This window comes from Nesoenas mayeri (assembly GCF_963082525.1).
Source record: "Nesoenas mayeri genome assembly, chromosome: 2".
Classification (NCBI taxonomy): Eukaryota; Metazoa; Chordata; class Aves; order Columbiformes; family Columbidae; genus Nesoenas; species Nesoenas mayeri.
In genome coordinates, this window is record NC_137543.1 from 95941887 (window position 1) to 95950211 (window position 8325).

The following is an 8325-nucleotide window of genomic DNA, read 5'->3' on the forward strand; positions in this document are numbered from 1 at the left end:
GCTCCAGCAGCTAAAGGGCAGGCACCTGGAAGTCCTGGGCTGGGCTCTGCAGCAAACTGGAACTGGATTCAGTCTGTCACGAGGCCTCAGATCACAGGGGACAACAGGCAGGGTCCTCTTCAGATTCCGGTCATAGTCAAAGAGACCGAGACCCTTGTGATCTCCCACCTTTATATGATGTATGGTGTGGGATGGGATGGAATACTTAGTTGGTCAATGTTAGTCACCTGTTCAGTTCACCCCTCCTTGTAAATACGCCCCTCTCACTTATGGGACATGCATTCTTATCAGTAACCTTGCATTCCATTGTTACGTCTGTTTACAAAAATACATAGCCAACTTCAGAAAAGTGCAGTTACTTAGAAGAATTTGGCTGAAAGGAAAATTTACTGAAAGAGAAACTGGTCTTGTTTTTAACAAAACCAGGACAAAGTCACACTGCTGTACCACAGTGTAAAGGCTCAGAAATTGAAAAAGTAAACAGAAAAGCCTGGTAGATGGTTTTATAAAAGCTTCAGCCCTTTCTTTCTTTCTTACTGTAATCTCACTGATATCCTGCTGGAGGTGTAATGCATGTGGTAATAATTTGGTATACAGATATACCTGTTGTAGTTCAGGTGCTGAGTTTACACCTAGCATTATATGGGACACAAAAGAAAAGTGAGGAAAAAAAACAAACTAGTTTCCTTGCTTTTTACCACTTGTTTGGGGTTTAGGTGTAAAGAATCATGAAAGGTTTTGCTTTCGGGGCTCTCTTCCCACCTCTCTACCATTAGCAATATTATCTGTGTCAATTTTGTTGTTCAGCTGTCTCTGGTGGAAAACTTCTTGCAGGCATCAACAATAAAGGTCCTTCAGGTTTTACCTGTGTGTTTTAGCTCTTGAACCAAGGCTTCTTTCTCTTGTATCCACTAATAAAAAATACATCACAAAACCCTGGAGCTTTTAATAACTGTATAGATGTTAGAATAGGATGAAGATTTCAACAGAATGGGAGGAATGCTTCCTCTTTGATGCATGTTTCCCTGGGAGAGTGCTGTAAACAACATACCCAGCAGTTGCCTCTGTACACCTGTACCAAAAAAGTTTTTGGCAACAGCGTGGGACAGGGTTCCTCTGTTCATAGCACAGAGTTGTTCTTGGCCAGTGGCCTCCCTATAGTCTCTGTAACTAACGGTGGAGGCAGAAAGGTTCACAAAGAGGTGGTAGCGGCTGGGAATGTCATTCATTGCAATCGATTTTGCCTATCTAGGAGTCAGGCATCAAGACCCAACTAGTGACCTGGCTCCAGCTGGTCAGTGGAAAGGAGCTGGTCAGTGGAGTGGAGCTGCTTATCTGGCATGGACATATGTCTCTCTTGTGTTAAATACCCACCTTAGAATGGCAAGACTCACTCCCTGCAGGTTGCCCTCGCCCTGTACATTGTACCAGCCTCACCAGCTGGCACTGGCTAGTTGTTTAATTTTAAGGTGGATAAATTTTTAGACAGCAAGACAAATCGCACCTCTGATTTCTGAACAGCTAAAGCAACAGTCGGTTGTTAAATAATGAGAGTTTTGTCACACTGGCTTTCTAGTAAGTCCAGTAGTCAAAGCAAACTCCAGCAATTACCTTCCCTTAGTTTCCCTGACAAAAAGTTTAATGTAGCACATCATTTAATGGTTAACCTTTGGACACACAGAAAGAGGTACCAATGGCAAATAAGCTTTTGTGAAATGTTGATAAATGGGTTCAGCACTTGCTATGGTAAAGTTAGACATTAGAATGTTCTGCATTTTGACCAGGATGCATTTAGGTCTGGCATAAATGTGAATGTTTCATAAGGTACATTTCCCTCAGCTGATGAGGGATATACAATCAGAATTGTAGCCATCCACAAAGCAGATTTTAGATAGGCGTCACTTGAAGATGTGTCTCATTGAGACACTGGATGTGTCTGAGGGAGGACACAGGGTCCTTGTAAACTGGAGCAGGAGTACAACACTGTCCTCATTCTGTGTGATGGCACCTCTTGTGCCCACCTGGTATCCTCAGAGTAATTCCTGCAAAATGTTGCTGTTACACAGCTAATAGCATTAGTCTTATACAACAATCCTTTCTGAAGGGAGTAGTTGGGAATGATGTATATATGTACTTCTCAGCCTAAAAAGTGGACAAAGTATGGGCTCAATCTTACCTGTGCGAATTACTGGAGAACCAGGTTACACAGGTAGCCTCACTGATATCAGGAAGGCAAGAACATCTTGTTTCCTTTCACCTCAAAGTAGTAAGGAACCCTTGTTCAAGAAGCACCTCAGAACATGATTGTGTGTCTTCTGAGTGTGTGAGCTCAGGCTCAGATTCACTTCAAGGGGGAACCTCTGTCTGAGGGTGGCTTTGAAGCACATTTAGAAGCTTTACTATACAGAAGGCAGGAGCTATTATGAACTGGGGGGTTCATCTGCTTGTTAAAGAAGTGTGTCAGCTATGATGTTGCTTTCATGATGTCATGGTCATCCTAAAGGCTCATTTATTGGCAGTCATTATAAAATGAGCTGGAGTCTGAGTCTGCTCCTGAGCTTTAAACCCCACCAGAGACCAGATCAATAACCTCCTCTCAGGTCTCACTGACTGTTCCTCCCATTGCAGTGGAGAAAAATGTTCAGCATCCCTGGTTCAGTCTTCAGCAAGAATGAACAAATTAAGTGTCAACATCTTTGGTTCATCCCTTCCAGGTCCACACTGTGGCTGCACTAGTAATATTTGTGAGAGGGTCCCTTATTTCTTCTGAGTTCCTCATACACAGCAAGAGGCAGGAGAAATGTTTGCAAGGCAAATGCTTTCTGATGGGCCTGCCTCAAACTCATCAGTTACAAGCCATTTGTATGGAAATGACACTACAATTATTATCCTAGAGCTGCACCCAACCTTGGCTTCTGCCAGCAGAAGATACAGGCTACCAGATGGCAGAAATCCTACCCAAAACCAAAATGGTTTAAACTGCTCTTTTTGCTAGGAATTTAAATAGTCCATATGTTGAAAGTATAACGCTTGGCTGCACCCTGGCTGCCTAGCCAAGGTATCTGCTGTCTGGGCTAAAAGGGGTGAGCAATTAGCTCATAGCAGTGAGGAGCTTGTATTCTCCCTTACGTCCCAACATTGGACTGTATTACAGGCACACATGTGTTGAAATGTCTGATCGTGTATCCAGAGGAGGATGGTGGTGCCTGCATTTACAGCCTGAGTGTCAAGTTGGGGGTATTGTGACAGAGGCTTGAGAGACAAGAATAGACTTGAGAGTGGTTTGGGTGTCAGGTCTCCCTTTTTCTCAGCTATCTGCTTCTGGATCAGCTGGTTAAACCCCAAGCTAGGGGATTGCAAGGGTATAGTTTGTCTTGAATTTCAGATGAGAGCTGCACGACACCTGTAGCAGAAGGTCCTAGGTTCTGGTTACAAGTTGTTTGCTATGGGACAGGTAGGATGGCCCTGTTCTTTCATCATTTGGGTTATTCCATTTGGTCACTGGAAAGGGCTTGCTTCTCCCCTCAGCAGATCCCCTACTCCAGCCACCCTGCATAAGTCATCTTCCAAAAATCTGCTGTCAGCCTGGCTGGCTGAGGCTGTATCTGCCCCAAGGCAGTAATGCCCTTCTTTGTGTGAAAAGGTGATGGAGCACGGTGCTTCAGATGAAAAAGTGCCCGGTCTCATGTAGAAATGTTATCCCTTCTCCTGATTTATAGCCTCTTGTCTGATTCATCCAGTCTCCCCTTACCTTTTATGCTCGAGTAGAATTCCAGACAGATGGCTTGGAGGGCTTTGCTAAAGTAACCCCTGGAGAAAATTCATTTCCTGGTTAGAGTAACTAATTCTGAATTACTCCTCTGCTTAAAATGTATTCTCACTGTCCTTGCTCACTGCCTCTAGATTTCTTATGTAATGTTCTTGTAATTTAAATGCATTTTCTATTTACTGGCCCAGTTGCCTGAAAGATCTGCTTCACCCAGAATCCAGTTATGTTGTCGTTAATTATTCACTTTTTCTTTCTCCAGTTCTGGCACTATCAACCAGTGTTGGTATCTTGCATCTTCCACCCTATCTAAATCATTTACATACATTCAATGCACTTATAGGGAAGTCAGATTTTTAGGTCACTGGAAATAAGGCTAAGATGTCATTTGGTTTCTGCTTGTCCTTTTCATATGGAAAATTGCATTTTGATATTCATAAAGGAGATTTTTATTAGCAAGTGTAAGAGTGCCTTGAAACAGATATTTTAATCATGCATGTAATTTTTTATGATTGTGACTATTAGTATTTAGCGTGCTTGTTATCCTTGATGTTTTTTGCCCAGAGGGTCTCCAGATGAACAAAGCAGCGTATACTTTAGTAAATTATTCTCTCTGTTTCTGTGAGTTATTGACCCTTTTAAACCCACTTTTTGCTAAAATATATACACATAAAATAATACAGTGTTGTTTCTAATGGGAATAGACAACAAGCCTTTCCCAGTGCAAATGACTCTTCCTAGCTGTTGCTCTCAGCCCTATGTCAGACCTAGATAACTTCTAGGGTGCTCCAAGCCTGTGATAGGAACCCAGAGCTTCTCTAAGGCAATGCTTTAAGTACTACTGTTATGGTGAGCATTAATCAAACTTCTAAAAGGTTTCAGGCTTGTAAAGACAAGTGCTCCATAACGAGCATGTTGAGCTAGGTTCTACTAAGCATCAGAATCCCAGATGCTACCTGCTGCCGGAAAGCCCCTTAGATACTGGCAGGTGGCCATAAGTGAAAGTTGTCTGTAGACTGTTTTCAAGCTCTTCCTGAGCACCTGCTTTGTGTGCAGCTGGATCTTCTGGGATTGAGTGGGTGCTCCTTAGCTGTGGGCCCCCCATGTTTCAGAGGTGGGGACACAAGATTCATGGGTTCAGTTCAGACTCACAAATTCTTCAATTCCCCTCAAAGAAGCTCGTAGGAATCATAAAACATTGATCTGCAGGAGTCTCAATCCCTTCTATTATGTACAAATGTGTTTCCAGTATTTCATTGGGCTCCAGGGCAAGTTTGTTCATTTCAACAAAAATTACTTCTCTTCCCAAATACGACAAATTGTAGGCAATCCTTGGCAATAGATGTTAATCCATTTTCACAGGTATCAGGTCTCACCTCTCCATAAGTGGACTCTGTTTTCACAAAATAAGTAGATAAAGGTGTTGAGCTTTGGAAAACTCCGAAGAAAATAAGTATCACATGATGGGGGGAGTTGAAAAACTTCCTCACATAAAGCATACTCTGACCTGGTATCTCCATGGCTCGTGTTACCGTGCATGTCCTCACACTATGTCTCTGAAGTGAGGAAGGGCTGTTATCCTCAGCGATACATGTGATGGTTTGATGGGAAATCTGTAAGAAAGCTAGAAAATAACCTAGATTTCATGAGTTCTGAACTATGAAAAGCAAATTCAGTGGTTAAAAAGTACTATGGATTAGAGAATAAATCACCAGACTAGGAGACTGAAGTGTGTTTTATCAAGGATTTATTGCATTTACTCTTTCTCAGTTTACAGTGGAGAAATAAAAATGTCAACAATTGACAAAGAAATTAAACTGATCCAGTAGCTATTAACATTTTATGCTCCTCAGGTGGCATTAGTCACAAAATAACCCTTGAGTAATAAATATGCTAAATATCAACAGTAAGTTTCGGTATTTGTCATAAAATGTGCTTTAATACTGAAGCTACCCATGCACAGAAATATAGAAGGAACGACTAATGCTTGCAGACAGGAAGAAGACTATAGATACCATGCTAAATACAAGAACAACCCTTCAGAAAACCACTCTGGTTATTAGTAAAAGAAAACTATTAGAAATAAAATAAGCATTAAAATGATAAATCTAGAAAACATAAATTCTGGTGTGCTAAATGTAAAACTAAATGAAGCAGGACAAACAGACTTTCAGGTGATCTTTGCCAAGAAAATAAAAGGTACCAGTGATTATAATGACAGCAGAATCACCAATAACAAATGCAATTGCCTTTTATACAGGAAAAGAGTCAATGAAACCAGTAGATTGTCAAGAAGCATAAGAAGTATTCAAGAGAGGCAAGGCCATTGTAGAAAGAGGAAATTAACTATTGGTCTCAGTATTGACTACCTGTGAGACAGGGTCTCACATCAGAACTCTATTTGATGCTGAGGAGCTATCTAAAACAGAAGTACCAGTAGAAGGGATAGCTGGACAAATCACAAGCACAAGACAGAGGTTGCTGTAAAGCTATAAGGGAATTTAGACACTAAATTATTCAAAAATGAATTGTGGTATGTAACCTATCCTTTTTCACCCCGGAATAACGTACAGTGGCAGATGTGTCACCAGTCTTTAGCAATGACTGTAGGCATCGCTGGGGAACTACAGACCAGTAAATCTCCATTAAAGACCAGTCAAACTTGTAGAAACAATCATAAACAGAATTCTTAGACACAAAAATACATATGTGTTGCTGGGGAAGAACTGCACGGATTTTGTAAAGTCATATTGGAGAGACTTGGAGGAGCTAGCAACTACCTGAATAAATGGGAACCAGCTGATAAGTAATGAACTTGTATTTCACAACACTTTTGACAAGATGCCTCACCACAAGTTTTAAGGAAGGGAGGATCTCATGGAATCCACAGGGCAAGGGACATGGCAGGGAGGGAAGCTACTGGGCAGCAAAGTTCTTGCTCTATGTATTTGTGTGTTTTCCAGCAAAGCTGGTGAATCATGAAGTGACAAATTCTGCAGAAAATATACAATTTCTCAGGATAATAAAATATGGAAGAACTTTTGATGGAGAGTGTCAAAGAAGTCTACAAATTTGGGAGTGATGTGGAGCAGGCAAATGGAGAACAATGATTCATTATTTCTGTCAGTACAAGGCCCAAGAGGTACCTGGTGAAAACAATGAAGCAGCAAGACTGAAATAAACACAAGCATTTTTTGACATAATATATAAAAACTCTTAAACTGTGGTACTCTTTGCCACTTAACATTGCAGATGTCAACTAAAAAAAAGGTTCAAATATAGATTAGGCAACTCAGGACTATAAGTGACTAGGACATGCTGGCCTCAATGAATTTCAGGTCAGACTCAGTGTGGCAGTTTCATCACCCTGTGGAAAAGAGTCATGTTGCTGGTGGTATGAAATGGTACTTCTTGTATTAAAGTATTCTTATATTTAAAATATGTCCTTAGGTGGTGAAGTGAGCTGTCAGAGTTTTGGTCTTGGCATGGTTAGTCAGAAAAAATGGCAAAAGAACTATATTGCCACCAGAAAACAAAACACTTTACAAAAGAGGATTGCTTTCAGCTGAATCCTGGAAGAAAATCAGTGGAAAAAGTAGTGACAATGTAGTGTTGAAACATCTCATTCTGTTGGGGTTTTTTATTATTTTTATTTTGAAACAACTTTCTGCCTTGATTTTTTTTTTTTTTTACTTTGTATTAGTTTTTTTGCTACAACATAATATTAACTTTAAAAAGTCTAAGTCAAACCAGAATGTTTTAGTTTCCACTACAACAAAACCTGTCAATCATCTTGAAATACATTGAAGGTTTTTTAAAAATTCTCTTTTGCTGAAAATTCCAGACTTTGGGGGGTTCATTGCAATTCATTATAAAGTCAACTTTTGAAACCTGAAAGATCTTTGAAAACAGGACCCTTCTTCTTTAAAACTTGGGCAAAGTCACTCTTTATTTTCTTTCTGTTTCAGGTTGCTTAGCTGAAAAGTGGTAAAAATGTCACATACCCATATTTGCAAAGCTGTTTCAGACTGAGCACCAAAGAATCACACATTTCTGTGTCTGATGCTAACATTGCACAGTCCCAAGCACCGTCTCAAGCGCACTGCTTTCCCCTGATCATTTGTTGGCAGATTTCAAGGGTATAAAGTACAGTGTAAGAACTGCTCATGACATGTTTTGGGCCTTTCTTTTTCTCCTCTCCTTTTCTTCCTCTCCCTGTTGATGCTTTGCCTTTCTATTTGTGCAAACTGGGAATTGTTCCCTTCTGGGATGGGGAAAGGAGTTGCTTTCCTGAGGGCTATCTTCCCTTGCCCACGATCTTTTTATGGTTAGTGGCTTATTGAGCGGAGCGTGCAAACTTCTGACAGTCCAAGCAGAGCTGAATCAACTTTGACAGGACAGTATGAGGAAGCTTACAGTGCCACCACTTGTGTGGCTATAAATACAAAAATAAAAGGAAGACCTCATTCCCTAAACTGCGCGCATTACATCCTCAAACTGGGGACTCATGCAAGCTCTGTGCTGTACATTAGCCATCTGCACCAGAGGGAATATCTTCC